Raw genomic sequence first — 15,179 nt, 5'->3', positions numbered from 1 at the left:
ATTCCTGGTTTCAACACCAGGGTCATTGAGAAATTTGCCTCCCAGAAAGAGAGACGAGCAAAGTTCCTGTACAAATAACTGCTGAATTCAAACACACACCCAGAAAGACTGAAACAAATAGACAGAGAGACAGAGGGAGAGAGACAGGTAGACGAAGAGAGAAAGAGAGACGGACACAAAGAGAGAGAGACAGAGAGAGACACACACACTAAGAGACAGACAAACAGAGATAGAGACACAGAGAAAAGGACACAAAGACGGAGACACAGAGAAGGAGACAGACACAGATGAACAAAGAGAGAGACAGAGAGAGAGAGACAAACACACACATTGTTGATTTGTATTGTATAGATTAAGCTCAAATCACCTTCTGTAAAGTTAACATCATTGTATAATATTTGATCGCATAAAATTTACTGTAGTTGTAAATTGTTGTTGGTTTTTTTTGTCTTTGAAACTGTCGATTTTAAGAAGGAAAGTAAATACGATTTTAAAACATTTAATAATTGTCCGGCTGCTCTTTTTGAATGATTATACTAGACTAGGCACGGAAATGTTTTTGGCACACCAGCCCCACCAAGAATTTTTTTCACCTGCCACCACTGGCTTCTGTCATTTAGTTTCCAGGAAATGTTGATGACACACTGGGATTTTTTGTTCTCCTGCTGTCACTTTCAAGTGCCAGCTTAACATGTGAGAGGTAGCAGGATCCATGCATGTGTTCATGTTTACAGCAGACAAGGAGGAAACCTTGGAGGATTTCAGGGACTTTTAGCAGTGGTTCACACTTCAGGTGTGAAAGCTTCTCAGTATAAAATTTTAAGTGAGCGAGCCAGGAGTTGAAGCTAGAATCTTCTGACAGTAGTCAGTCATGCTATCCATTGCACCACCAGCCCTGTGAAGACCTCTTCATGTTCATGTGTACTTGATTTTATAGACAATCCAAACGATCTGGTGGCATTTTCAGGGGACACAATGGTGCAGTGGTCAGCACTGTGGCCTCACAGCAAGAAGGTTCCAGATTCGAGCCCCAGCTGTGTGGAGTCTGCATGTTCTCCCTGTGTCTGTGTGGGTTCTCTCTGGTACTCCAGCTTCCTCCCACAGTCCAAAGACATCAAGAGGGGACGAGGCTGATTGATACTCTAAATTGACCGTAGGTGTGGCTGTGAGTGTGAATGGTTGTCTGTCTATGTGTGTTGGCCCTGTGATGGACTGGTGACACGTCCAGGGTGAACCCCGCCTCTTGTCCAAAGGCTGCTGGGATAGGCTCCACCCCCACACACAAACCTTGACATATAATCAGTGGAGAAAAGGAAATTTATCTACACTCATGACTTCATCTGTTTTGAGGACTGAACTGGATATAAACTCTGAGAATTCAGAGTAAGGACCAGGAGGGTGGTACACAATAATAGATAGGAGGAAATGTGGAGTCTGGGTTCTTTTCTAGAATGTGACGGCAATGACAGTCCTGCCAAGTGACATCACTGACATGAATGGATTACTTCAGTCACATGACTGGATGACTTCAGTCACCTGACTGGATGACAGTGTAGATGCCAATGTAGAGGTTGGGGAAATAGTCTCTGAGAATCCAGCTTGAACCAACGCCCTCCTTGTTCTTCAAAAACCCAAACAGCGACCATCAGTCTCCCTCCAATCCTGTACTTGGGTTCAATGTTGCTGTTCCATTTTGCAGCAGTAGGTGTCGCTGTGATACCAGGTTCAGTTCAAGAGTCCCAACTCCAGCTCATGTTGGTGACCTCAGTGGCAGGGGAAAATGGCGCTTCAGTGGATCATGTGGATCAACTCATGTCTGTCCTCACTGCTCCACAGGTCTGTCAAATGTTCTGTAAAATAGTTTGAGCACAGCAGAGATGCTAGATTAGGAGTTGATGGGAGTTGTTGCAGATACCAGTGTCCAAAGTCCAGCTTGAACCCAGTTTGTGCCACTTATTTGTCAAGCTAGCAGAGATTCTTTTCACTGCCAAGCTAAAGTGACTTCTGTCAACAAAGGTAAACATACAAAAGGATATTTCTACTGTCAGTTCAAGATTTTTATCAAACTCCTTTTTCATAGCTTCAACCTTCCTCTTGTGTTAGCTTTCTGTTCCCATCTCTGATGTTAACAGGTCAGTTTTGACCCTCGTCTTCAATCAGCTGTAAAATAAACTAAAAACAATTTTCTATCATCCAAGTTGTTTCCCATCTCTTGGTTACCTTGTTAGGCTTCCTTATCCATGGAAATATTGATTGGAATATTTTGTTGTGGGCCTCTGGACCTTTTTTTAGTCAGTAAACCCTCGATTTCAGTTAAAAAAATGATCAAATGAACCTCAAGAAAATCATAGAAATAAACAAAAGGTTGTTGTGTTTCCTGACCATTACTGAGGGGTGTTAGAACACATCTCTGACATGGATTGGTTTGATTTATTCTTCATTTTAATATTATTAACTATTGTAACATCCATGGTGTTATGGGTCAGTTTCGACCCTCATATATTTACCTCAAGAAAAAGGCAAAAAAGTCTCTTTTTTTTCAGCAATAGAACTTTAATACAAACACAAAATAAAAAGCAGAAATGGAGTGACTGCAGGAACAGGAGCTCCATGGAGCTCAAAGGAGTGATCACTCTCAACTTTGAGCAGTCCTGTTCAGAGTTTTCCAACAGGGCTTTGAGAGACCAAGAGTTCCCCAGAGCTGCAAGGAGGAACAAGAAGGAGACTTGGAAAAAGAAGGGAGGGAAACCTGCTGATGTGTTATGAACTTAAGTCACATAAAGTTCTCCATTTATTGAGTTTGTATTTTAAAACTTAATTGTGCAGTTCAGTGTTGAACAATAAAGAATGTGTTTATTGGTGATAAAGCATTTCAAGCTTTAAGTAGGAGGAATTGCTTTCTTGATCACCCCTTGACTAAAAACACCTACAAAATAAAACACACCACTGCTGTGGGCACCCACCTCATGGGAGTCAGGCCCCTGGTGGTCATGGCCCCCAGGAGCCGTGGTGGGCGTCCCTGATTTTCATTTCTGAAAGGTGGCAACCTGACAGCAAACAAACCCATCCTCTGAACCAGGAGTCTCAGTTGAGGCTGCATCTGAAACCAAAGACTTTGTATGAATAACTGTCAACCCACATTCTTTGTCTGGACTAAAAGTTAATTAGTTAACAGTTGGCTAAGCTACCTGTGGTCAACTACTGATTTAAAAAAGGTCCAGAGGCCCACAACAAAATATTCAAATCATCCAGTCATGTGACTGAAGTCATCCAGTCACGTGACTAAAGCCATCCAGTCACGTGACTGAAGCCATCCAGTCATGTGACTGAAGTCATCCAGTCATGTCAGTGATGTCACTTGGCAGGACTGTCATTGCCGTCACATTCTAGAAAAGAACCCAGACTCCACATGTGGCTCCCATGATAACTGATGGACCTCTGGTTGGAGGCTGGACGATGATGTTCTGACTTGAAGGAAAACTCCTTGTCCAAATTCCATTGTGTTCAAATTTAAAGTCCCACAATAAGAAGTAGCTGAATCTGACAGGTGAAGGTTTGGAACTACAAGATGGTTGATGTTTTCTTGACTTGATGCTCTGACTGTCAGGGTAGATGACAGCTTCTTTCTGCTGCTGCATCTGAGTGGCTATGATTGGAGGTTTTACCTCCCAAGTTTGTCTGGTTCCAGGGGAAATTTGAAAATTCCAGTCCCCAACCTTGGCTGTTCTGAAACTCTTCTCCTGAATCACTCCTGAGCTGCAGCAAGAAAAAATACCAGTGCCCAACCAGATCAACTTCATGGCTGCTAACAGCCTCAGACACTTGATTTCCATCAATCTGGAGCCAAGAAGGCCCTCACCTGTGGTTCTCCTCCAGGAGGGTCCAGGTTCTGCCATTGTGGCTCCTTGTGCCACTGCCAGAGAGTCTCAGCTGCACACTGCAACATTTCAAGAGGAGATTTACATTCCTTCAAATGTCCTGACATCTTCTTCCAATGGTTCTGTTCTATCTTTATATTTTAAAATCAATCACACAATGAAAGCTGCCACAGCTGGTTTAAGAGAGAGAACACACTAAGAGATTTGAAACCAGTAAAATATGCTTTTCTGTGTGCAAACTAGTGAGGGGCATGGAAGGATATTTTACCACCAATACAGAACCCAAACTTTAGTCATGTGATGAGATGGCGACTGTGAAGAGTGATTATGAAGTTAATGGACAAAATGTGAATTGAAAGAAAATACATTAAAAAATACTAAATAAACAAATAAATAAAAGAAGGAGCACAAATGACATTTTTCTGCACAAATTTACTGGTATTAGACTGCATTTTTGGTTCATGAGTAGATGAAAGAGTATCACATATATATGATATACATGTGATACATGCACGTGGCTTTGGACGAAAGCTGAAAGAAATTGTAGAATTATTTAAATGTACCAAGTGGACTATTTCAGGTTTCTTGAAGATGCTTCAGCTCTCATCCAAGAGGCGTCTTCAGTTTTCTTCACTGATGGGAGGATTTATAGCTCTGTGGGGGCGGGACCTTCTACAGAGGTGATTGACACATGTGAGCTCTGGGTGTCTGAGTTGTTTTGGTCAGGTTGTGAAAGGGAAGTTGACTCAACTGGTATCTGTGTCAGTTAAAAGCCTCACAGTAATTCCATAATGTTGGAGTAGAAACCAGAGTCGCTCACGACGAGGATGGGATTCGAACCCATGCGTGCAGAGCACAATGGATTAGCAGTCCATCGCCTTAACCACTCGGCCACCTCGTCTGCTGACAGCAACCCTGAGCTTTTAAACACCTGAACTCTTTGGAGCCTATTTGTCAGAAATGGACCCAGCAGGAGCCACTGAACACAACTCTGACATAATCAGGCTTCTTCCCAGCAGCATCGTGCTACAGAAGGCAGAATACAGACCATCGATACATCATCAGAGTGAACACCAGCTGATGTTTACAAGTTTAATTCACCTTTTACTACAAAATGACATCCAAGCTCAGATTCTCTTGTCCTGATTGAGCAAGTAAATGTTTAAGAAGATGAGAGTACCAGACTTTTTCATCCAAGGAAACAAGCATCCTATCACTGTCCTATGCAGAGTTTCTTTAAAAAAAAAAAGTGAGACAACCTCAAGATTTTCTTTTTCCTCTTGTTGGATTTTGCCACAGAGAATCAGAGACAATCAAAAGCTTGTTGGACTTTAACGTTGGAGGACTGAACAAGTCATGACATCATCAGTTTTACCTTCACAGGTGCTTCATTTACTTTACTTTCAATTTTACAGAGGTAGAACCTGAAATCAAAGCTGTCCATCAAAAGAAGTGAAAGCTTCCCAGGCTGTGATGTTCTTGTCTACAAACTGTCTTGTATGGAGCTTCAATCTTTAATAAAAAGAATAAAAAGAAGATAACACTTGTTGTGATTTGGCGCTTTAAAAATAAAACTTACGACTTACATGGAAACTGTCTGGGGGGGGGTGGAGCCTCCATCAGGTATGTGTTTGATGTCTGAATTCTTTCTCTGATGTCTGAATTCTGTCTTTGATCTCTGGGTTCTGAGCATTGATCTCCTGCTTCAGTCTTTGATCTCTGACTGATCCTAAACTAATCAAAGGATCACATCAGCATATTGGTCCAGTCTACAGATGGTGATTTTACCTATTTGAAGCCTTATTTTGTGTTTGATGGACATTTTTAAAATCATTAATGACTTTTTGACTGAACATCCTGGACACTGTGGTGCCTGATGAGGAGACAACTTGGGTACAAAGTTGAAGAGGAGGGTTTTTGGAGAGGGGATATTTTTGCAGTGTTCCAAGTCAATAATAACTGTGGCAAATATCATCATTTTTCAAAATGTCCTCACGAAGATGGTTTGAAATTCTGTCTCTCCCTCATCCTCAGCTGCTGCAGCACTTTAAAGAAAACCTTTGACTCGTGGATCTAAAAAGATCAGATGTTGTCTCCTCCAGAACATCAACACTTTAACGTTGTTGGCAGGACTCCAACCTGAGCAGGGAGACCCCAATGGATTTCTAGTCCATCGCCTTCACCACTCGGCCACAACAACCACATTCACACACACATTTGTAAAAGATTCACATTGACACAACTCTTTAAAATTGTGTCACAAGCCCATTTGTGTGAGGTCCTATTTTCTCTTTTTCCGCATTCCTTTGTTTCCAGGTCTCTAATAAGTGCAGAATTAAAAAGACAAGCAAGCTGGATCCATCCTGGGAAGGTGATAGGAGCCATTGACCACTGGCCAGAGACCCTGGCACAGACTTTGGGGGGTGGTGAGAAAGAGCATTTCGACAATTATATTATACATTTATAGAATTCTACAATCCTACAATTTCATTGAGCAGACGCTTTTGTCCAAAGCCACTTGCATATTTTTTCGGTGAGTTTGGCTCCTGAGCTCAAGACAGTTGTGACTCATAAAGGACAGCTTCAAATGCAGCTGTGAAGCCTCATTGTCAGCTGGGAGGAACGACAGGTGTCTCCCTCTAGTGGCTCCTCACAGCAACACGAGCCTCATTTCATTCACATGCATCCACCACCTCACGACCAAAGGCCAGTTGGGCCTCCACAGACAGGTGAGTTTCAAGTGTTGGACAAAGGTCTTTAAGATGTTCTTATTAATTCTATAACATCTGAGATTAAAATCTATGGAATTACAACTAACAAGCAGTCAAACACCTGATCAGATGCTCCTTCATGAGGCTGAGAAGAATCAATCTAAACTGGGATGAAGAAAATTAATTGAGAAGAGAAACCTACTGATTGGATGACATGGACCCACCTGATCCATGTCAGCCTTGTTGGAGCAGAAAGAGGTGGATCAGAGGAATCAGTGGATCAAGACTCAGGTGTCAGATGATGAATCTCTTTATTCACAATGGAGTCAGAGAAATCTTCCAACGTGAATGTGACAGACCATTTTATACCAAAGACAGGCTGTGTGTGTGTGTGTGTGTGTGTGTGTGTGTGTGTGTGTGTGTGCGTGTGTCCCTACTGACTGGAAACTGAATAATAACCAGACTAATTTTTGTTATTGACCAAGTCTGGGTGACTCACTAAATTCATAACTGAAGTGATTATTTAATTAATAAACAAGACATTTGTCCAAAAGTCATGATCAAATTCATGTAAAATCTGAGCAACGAGGGTTTGAAAATGTTCAAATGAGCCAAAACAATGTCCTGGGATCCAACCAGGGACCTTTAGATCCACACCAATCTTCCCTGACCTCATAGAAACTGGAACATTTCAACAAATAAATTCAAATTCAACTAAGCAGCAACTCTAGAACAGTCAGAGTACTTGCTAATTCCCCTGTTAGCTCCAGATCAGACAATGCAGGCTCACCTTCACACTTGGTTGTACGACCGTCACCAGTTGAAGCTTCTCTGGTTCAACAAACTCTGGGGACTCAAGACACAAATCAGCACCGGTGCAGGTCCAGATCCAGATGTTAGCTGATGGGGACAATGGCTTAAGGGAGCTCCAGGTAGCTGGTTTGAACTGGTCCCTCATCTCTGTGAGTAGAAACCATCTGAGGTGGAGGGTGAAGATCTGCTTTGACCTCCTGATCTCCCAGTAAAGCCAGTATAGATGTTGAGCTTGGAGGAGTTGATGGCCTCCTTCATCTTCTTGTTGGAGATGTTTGCTAAACTCAGCACCACCACAGATCAGAGGAAAGTCCACTTGTCAGCTGGACACTGGAGTTTCTAGTGACCTGCAGGATCTTAGTTGTGGTGGCAGCAGGCCTGTTCTAAGAGCTTTGCTCACATTCATGATCAGGCTTCATAATGGTTCTGGACCACTGTATGATAGGAGCTGATCCTGGAGCAGCAGAAGACAAATATAGAGAAGAAAAGACAAAAGACAAAGAGAAATGAGGGAGAGAATGACAAAAAGATGGGAACAAGATGAGGGTGAAAGACAAGCAGAGAGAAAGACAGGGGGACAGGGGGATGGAAGACAGACACACAACCAACAACAGCAACAGCAGCAATAATAGTATTGATATTGTCCTGTTATTGATGTTTTCATGTGAAAGTGGCATATTTAAGATAAAAGACACTGTTAGAACAGAAAGATCCAGAAAACCCACCAACAAGAGGTGTGTCTGGTACAGATGTGGAATTATTGGCTCACACAATGTTGAGGCAACTGGGAAGAAGACAAACAAAAGAGGCTTGTTTGATTCAGACATTCATCAAAAATGGTCCTGTCGAACTGTTCAATGTGTCATGACTTCAGAAGCTCAAATCCTCTCTAAGTTCTAGTGAGAGTGGAAGAGATTATAAAATGAGAAAAGCAGGGCCCTCATGCAGAGCTGAAACAGCTCAGTTGGGAGAGCGTTAGACTGAAGATCTAAAGGTCCCTGGTCCGATCCCAGGTTTCAGCAGAGGAACAGCATTGACTTTACTTTCCAGTGGAGGAACTGCAGACATGAAGGAAACGAACATCTTGTCCTGTGCATTCTTATGACATTTAAGACATTTCTGGAGCCTCTTGTTGGATTTTGCCACAGAGAATCAGAGCCAATCAAAAGCATGGTGGACTTGAACATGGAGGATTGAACAAGTCAAGAAAGCAGCAGTTTGACCTTCACAGGTGTTTCTTTTCCTGTCTAAATGCTGAAGGAAGAGCCTGAGTAGCTCAGACGGTAGAGCATCAGACTTTTAATCTGAGGGTCCAGGGTTCAAGTCCCTGTTCAGGTGCTATGCTGGTGTTCCAGTGTTTAACAACATGGTACTGGATGAAGTTCATTGTTGAACAAACTGTTATCATCAGAAGTAGAAGTGTTCTCGTCTTGCCACTGTGAGACTGTAGCTGCAGGTCAAATGTGAGATAAAAGTGACTAATAATAATTTCATGTGGCATGCAATTAACGAAAGACCACAAATGACACTGGTCAAGTTAATTTTATTTATATTGCACCAAATCACAAGAAAACTTATCTCATGACACTTTACAGGTAGAGCAGGTCCAGTACCAAACTGCTTCAATGAATCTACACCCAACAATTCTCCATCAGCAAGCACATCCTGCAAAAGCGGCGACAAAAACCTTCCTTTTAACAGGCAGGAACATCGAGCAGATCCAGGCTCAATGGGGACGGCCTTCTGCTTTGACCGATTGGGGGGAAAGAGAACAGGAAACAAACAGATAATGGAGGAAGACGGATATGTAGAAGGAAAGAGAGGGACAGAGATAAAGAGAGAGAGAGACTGATGGAAAGACGGTGATGTGAGTAGGTGGAGCTACGGGTGGCAGCTTGAGCCTCTTCAGCTCTGCAGCCTCCTCCAGCAGCACCCAGATCTGGAATGAGAGGAGCCTAAAAGGCTCCAGAAAAGGAGACAAGTTAGTAATACCTATGAGTATAATTAATGTATGACACATATAGGAGGAGAGAGAGGAGTAGAGAGAAGCCCAGTACACTGCATCTGCCATCTTTCTACTTCAAATTAAATAGGTGTCCTGTCAATAAAAGAAAAGAATGTTGATGTCATCGAGAGAAAAGTACTGCATCTGCCATCTGTCTACTTCAAATTAACCACTGCATGACATTCCATTCCAAAGCTGCAGAGGGCGCTTCAAGAAAAGGTGTGTGAGGGAAGCTCGCTCATGCTGGTCCCCAAAGACTCAAAGCTGCCCTTTCCTCACAAAGAAACAAAAAAGCTTACAGCACCTGGTATTCCCAGGCGGTCTCCCATCCAAGTACTAACCAGGCCCGACCCTGCTTTGCTTCCGAGATCAGACGAGTTCAGAGTGGTATGGCCGTAAGCCCCTGACTCTGACACACATGGGCTCTATATCCATTTCACTCACTTTACAACCTCAGAAAAAAAGTGACGTGCAAAAGCTTCACGGTCTTTTCAAACGCCAAATAGGTGTCCTGTCAATACAAAGAAAAGAATGTTGATGTCATCTAGAGAAAAGTACTGCACCTGCAATCTGTCTACTTCAAATTAACCACTGCATGACATTCAATTTCAAAGCTGCAGAAAGGCGCTTCAAGAAAAGGTGTGTGAGGGAAGCTCGCTCATGCTTGTCCCCAAAGACTCAAAGCTGCCCTTTCCTCACAAAGAAACATAAAAGCTTACAGCACCTGGTATTCCAAGGCGGTCTCCCATCCAAGTACTAACCAGGCCCGACCCTGCTTAGCTTCCGAGATCAGACGAGATCGGGCGTGTTCAGAGTGGTATGGCCGTAAGCCCTTGACTCTGACACACATGGGCTCTATATCCATTTCACTCACTTTACAACCTCAGAAAAAAAGTGATGCGCAACAGCCTCAGGGTCTTTTCACACGCCAAATCGGTGTCCTGTCAATAAAACAAAAGAATGTTGATGTCATCGAGAGAAAAGTACTGCATCTGCCATCTGTCTTCTTCAAATTAACCACTGCATGAAATTCCATTCGAAAGCTGCAGAGGGCGCTTCAAGAAAAGGTGTGTGAGGGAAGCTCGCTCATGCTGGTCCCCAAAGACTCAAAGCGGCCCTTTCCTCACAATGAAACAAAAAAGCTTAAAGCAACTGGTATTCCCAGGCGGTCTCCCATCCAAGTACTAACCGGGCCCAACCCTGCTTAGCTTCCGAGATCAGACGATATCGGGCGTGTTCAGAGTGGTATGGCCGTAAGCCCTTGACTCTTACACACATGGGCTCTATATCCATTTCACACACTTTACAACCTCAGAAAAAAAGTGATGCCCAACAGCCTCAGGGTCTTTTCACACGCCAAATACATGTCCTGTCAATACAAAGAAAAGAATGTTGATGTCATCTAGAGAAAAGTACTGCATCCTCCATCTGTCTACTTCAAATTACACGCTGCATGACATTCAATTTCAAAGCTGCAGAAAGGCGCTTCAAGAAAAGGTGTGTGAGGGAAACTCGCTCATGCTGGTCCCCAAAGACTCAAAGCTGCCCTTTCCTCACAAAGAAACAAAAAAGCTTACAGCACCTGGGACTCCCAGGCAGTCTCCCATCCAAGTAGTAACCAGGCCCGACCCTGTTTAGCTTCCGAGATCAGACGAGTTCAGAGTGGTATGGCCGTAAGCCCTTGACGCTGACACACATGGGCTCTATATCCATTTCACATACTTTACAACCTCAGAAAAAAAGTGAGGCGCAACAGGCTCAGGGTCTTTTCACACGCCAAATAGGTGTCCTGTCAATATAAAGAAAAGAATGTTGATGTCATCTAGAGAAAAGTACTGCATCTGCCATCTGTCGACTTCAAATTACACGCTGCATGACATTCCATTTCAAAGCTGCGGAAAGGCGCTTCAAGAAGAAGTGCGTGAGGGAAGGTCGCTCATGCTGGTCCCCAAAGACTCAAAGCTGCCCTTTCCTCAAGCTGAAGTTAAAAGAATTGCAAATTAATCCTTCACAGGTACTTGTTCACAGAGATGGATGAAATAAAAATTGAATATATTCTAGTATTATAAAAATACAATGAACAAAATTATTAACAATGAGTAAGAGGATTTTCAAAACAAAACAAACAGTGTCTTTCTTGGTTCTGAACTTTCATTTCAATGAAAAAAAAAATCTTTTTTAGTTAGATAGTTTCACATAAAATACCCTCAAGTCATCCTTTACACCTCAATTGTAAGGAAAAAAAGTTTCCTCTACAAAAGATAACCCTTTTGTTTTTTTAAAATATACATCATATTTAATCCCTTTCAGAATCCTTAAGTTACCTTCTAAAACGGTATTCTTTAATTTACAACAACTAAAACTCAATATTTTACCTGTGGGCACACACACATTCATATGAAACACCTTAAATTAAATTTTTACCTGTTTCAGGCCTGTTTATTGAAGCTCGTGTGCGGTCGGGGCTTCACAACTGTAATGGCCGCTTCACTCGCAGCTGAGCACACAATAAAAGCAAGTGCATGTGTATGTTAGTCCTCACAAATCCAGGGTTTTATTAGAAGGGGGAGAACGGGAATGGAGGATGAGAGTCTGAATGGTAATGGCAATGGCGGTGGAAGTCACAATCCAAACACTCACACGCAATGGCGGGACAGCGAAAGTCACGAAGAAGAAAACACAGCAGGACAAGGCACAGCAGAACAGCAGAGCCATCGGATGGAAACCCGTCTCTCTCTCTCCAATGTCCGTCTCCTTCAAGCATATTATCTTAATTTAGCCACAATTATCAAACATTATCTCGTGTCGAATTCGCATTACCTTTACTTTCGCTCCAAAAATATTACAACGCTAAAGCTACGATCTGCTGGCACATTAGCACGGAATGCTATCCCTAGCTAGCACGTCGCTAACCATGTACACATCCAGTCTCTTTTCACTATAACAGTTAGATAAAGCGCAAATACAGGCATAAATATTCACCTCTCGAAGGTCACACAGAAGTTTACATCAGGACCACCAGTCGTCGACCTCCAAAATAAACTTAAATGCTCTCCACACAAATGATGCCTCCCCTCTTAACTCTCTGATCATTGCCTCTGTTTCTCTCCCCATGCGCGCTAACTACTCACCTCACAAACCTGCGCCACTAGTCCCACCCCTTACACAGTAACTTTCCTCTCATTGGCTTTTGCGGTCTTAATACACCCAAAGATAAGACAGGAATGAAATGATTGACAGGTAACAATTGAGGTTACATATAAACACGGCTTCTTCCCCTCTCCTTATTCTCAGATCACTGATCTTTTCCAGACTCAGAGAACTTAAAGACCTTTATATGAATTTATTTTTTAACTGTAAATAGTTTTACTTTTTAAATGTTACATATTATATTTATGCTTTTAACCTGCTCACATTATAACCAATTTTAAAGATCATGAACTCTATTTATTTTTGAACTTTTTAACACATCTCTTTATGCTTTTTATGCGATGTAATTTATTTGATTTTTGTACAGGGCTACGTGTTGTATGATAACAAGAGTGTATATTGTTTACAATGTGTTACAGTCAATGGGTGGCACGGTGGTACCGTTGTTAACAGTGTCGCCTCAAAGCAAGTTCAAGTCCTGGCTCGAGCACAGGTTCTTTCTGTGTGGTGTGTGCATGTTCTCTCCGTGCCTGCGTGGGTATTCTGTCTGCAATGGACTGGCTACCTGTCCAGGGTGAAACCTGCCTCTCACCTGAAAGCCACTGGGAAAGGCTCCAGCCTCCCCCTGCAACCCTTAACAGAAATAAGCTGGGATGCATGGAAGTATAGAAAGCGGATACAATGAAGCGCATACAAATTTTTCGAATGCATGAAAAAGTCTCACCTTTTGTTTTTTTCATATTGGTTAGTTTGGAAGCATGGAATTTCTGACAAAGCCTAAGTTTGTATTGTTTATTCACTGATTTTTCTGACAATTTACAAACAAAGCTTTCAAAACTGAGAGGACAAGCAGTGGTGTTTAAGATCAACACCCAACATGGGGCTTGAACCAACAACCCTGAGACTAAGAGTCTCATGCTCAACTGACTGAGCTAATCAGGTTACGTCAGTGTAAGTCCCATAGCATGAAGCGGTCAGAGTGAGAGACTCACAGTCCTGTGAGTGATCACCCACCCATCTATCCATCCATCCATCCATCCATCCATCCGTCCATCCATCCATCCATCCATCCATTTTTCCGCTTATCCTGTTAAGTGTCACAGGGTGGGGCTGGAGCCTATCCCAGAGGGGACATTACCTTGGACAGGTCAGTGGTCCATCGCAGTCCACCGCAGCCAACAAATATTGACAGACAACCATTCACACTCACAGCCATACCTACGGTCAATTTAGAGTTGCATTTCCATTTGCATGTCTTTGGACTGTGGAAGGAAGCTGGAGTACCTGGAGAGAACCAGCACAGGGAAAACATGCAGACACTCTCAGGATTTATTCCAATGAAGCGCCTAAAAAAGGAGTGTTGGAACTCACTCAGATAAATGAGACATTATAAGCCATCAAATATATACATGTAGATATAGTGTTGGAGATCCAAAAAAACAGGGAGAAAAGAGAAGAGAAGAAGAAGAAGAAAAAAACAGCTTCTTTGACCAGATAACATAGTTGTCTATTTCAATGTTTGAGGTCTGAAAAAATAACTGATTAACTGTGAAATGTGATGGACAGGCAAGTACTTACTAGGATCAGGGCAGCTGGAAAATAGGCTCCTGCATCTGTAGGCAATATCAGAGACAAAGAAAAATCAACACAAATGAGCAGGCACTTGAACGATGCTAAAACCACTCTTTTTTAAACAAATACAACCACAGCTCCTGATCTATGGCCTTAAGTACACTGTAATCATGCCATCAGACAGACTCATGCCAGAGCAGTAGCCTAGCACAAGATGGAGGAACGTAATTGCATGTAAACACAGTCAGTGTGCACTCATCTTAATATGAACCGACTTAACTGTTGTGTGACACGTATATTGTGTGTACTGTAAAATGGTTCAGACTATCAGAAAGCTTCATGAATTCACAGGCAAAATACAGATGTCGCACACATTAATTTGTGGAGGCTCGAGATGTAAAAAGTAAAGTCAACTCTCTGTGTTTTTTGGACTAATTTGCAAGCATTTTCAACATTTTGGCTAGCTGCTAAATCTGGCTAGCATGATGTGCACCGAGTGTAATTATCAATGCAAATGTGGCAGGATGAGAGGTCCCATCCTAGCAGTGAGACTGGTTGGTGATGCCTGACTTGGCTTGTACCATCATTAGCCAACCAGTGTGAGGCGCTGCTCTATAAATAGGGGCAGCATCTACCTGGTCAATCTCTTGCTCTTGGGGTCCGCGGTCCTCCCACTTCCTGGTCACCTCGCTTCCGCCTCTGATCGCCTCACGTCTGCCTTCTCGCCACCGTCTTTGCTGGTATGTAGCAGTAGCTCCCTGTAGCTCGTGTTGCATGCTGATCATGCACGTTTTTCATATTCACGTGTTTAATTGTAGGCGTCCGGCTTTTGGGACACGGTCCCTTAATCGCCGCTAGTGGGGAAACACCCCCCCCCCCCCCGCCGATCTGACGTGCAGAGGCTGTTTGCCACAGCATACTAGCTGTGAAACCCTTTGCTCTGCATGCGTGCGATCTACACCTGATTGGCACAGCTGGTGAGCCGTGACACTGAGGAAGAACTAGCTGCTGCTTTGCTACCGGGCGCTGTCTTGCCAGACTATCCTGCTT

General features: G+C 43.0%; 2 long non-coding RNA genes, 4 other non-coding genes and 3 pseudogenes across 7 annotated transcripts; 2 read left to right on the top strand and 7 right to left on the bottom strand.

Annotated features, from left to right (window-relative positions):
• Nucleotides 1-4,697: 4,697 nt before the first annotated feature.
• trnas-gcu (transfer RNA serine (anticodon GCU)) lies at nucleotides 4,698-4,779 on the bottom strand. Its single transcript has one exon. It is a non-coding gene; the product is annotated as a tRNA-Ser (tRNA).
• A 3,572-nt stretch (nucleotides 4,780-8,351) lies between these two features.
• On the top strand, nucleotides 8,352-8,424 carry trnaf-gaa (transfer RNA phenylalanine (anticodon GAA)). The gene has a single exon. It is a non-coding gene; the product is annotated as a tRNA-Phe (tRNA).
• Nucleotides 8,425-8,667: 243 nt separating this feature from the next.
• trnak-uuu (transfer RNA lysine (anticodon UUU)) lies at nucleotides 8,668-8,740 on the top strand. Its single transcript has one exon. It is a non-coding gene; the product is annotated as a tRNA-Lys (tRNA).
• Nucleotides 8,741-9,325: 585 nt separating this feature from the next.
• LOC147263310 (uncharacterized) lies at nucleotides 9,326-12,519 on the bottom strand. 2 transcript variants are annotated; one of them, XR_015112621.1, is made up of 4 exons: nucleotides 12,390-12,519; nucleotides 12,048-12,161; nucleotides 11,832-11,904; nucleotides 9,326-9,357 (listed from the first exon to the last, which is right to left on the bottom strand). It is a non-coding gene; the product is annotated as an uncharacterized LOC147263310 (long non-coding RNA). The 2 variants fall into 2 exon arrangements; XR_015112620.1 differs by lacking the exon at nucleotides 9,326-9,357 and having other exon boundaries at nucleotides 11,679-11,904.
• On the bottom strand, nucleotides 9,700-9,808 carry LOC147263314 (5S ribosomal RNA; annotated as a pseudogene).
• Nucleotides 10,120-10,238, bottom strand: LOC147263313 (5S ribosomal RNA). The gene has a single exon (XR_015112891.1). It is a non-coding gene; the product is annotated as a 5S ribosomal RNA (ribosomal RNA).
• LOC147263312 (5S ribosomal RNA) lies at nucleotides 10,548-10,666 on the bottom strand (annotated as a pseudogene).
• Nucleotides 10,978-11,086, bottom strand: LOC147263311 (5S ribosomal RNA; annotated as a pseudogene).
• A 1,287-nt stretch (nucleotides 12,520-13,806) lies between the features above and the next one.
• On the bottom strand, nucleotides 13,807-14,853 carry LOC147263309 (uncharacterized). The gene is made up of 3 exons (XR_015112619.1): nucleotides 14,765-14,853; nucleotides 14,136-14,170; nucleotides 13,807-13,841 (listed from the first exon to the last, which is right to left on the bottom strand). It is a non-coding gene; the product is annotated as an uncharacterized LOC147263309 (long non-coding RNA).
• Between the last annotated feature and the right edge of the window lie 326 nt (nucleotides 14,854-15,179).

The sequence above is a fragment of the Aulostomus chinensis genome, chromosome 4 (assembly GCF_037954235.1).
Source record: "Aulostomus chinensis isolate RoL2024-O1b breed Wild chromosome 4, RoL_Achi_v1.0, whole genome shotgun sequence".
Taxonomy (NCBI): Eukaryota; Metazoa; Chordata; class Actinopteri; order Syngnathiformes; family Aulostomidae; genus Aulostomus; species Aulostomus chinensis.
This window is presented reverse-complemented; position numbering and strand designations above follow the sequence as displayed.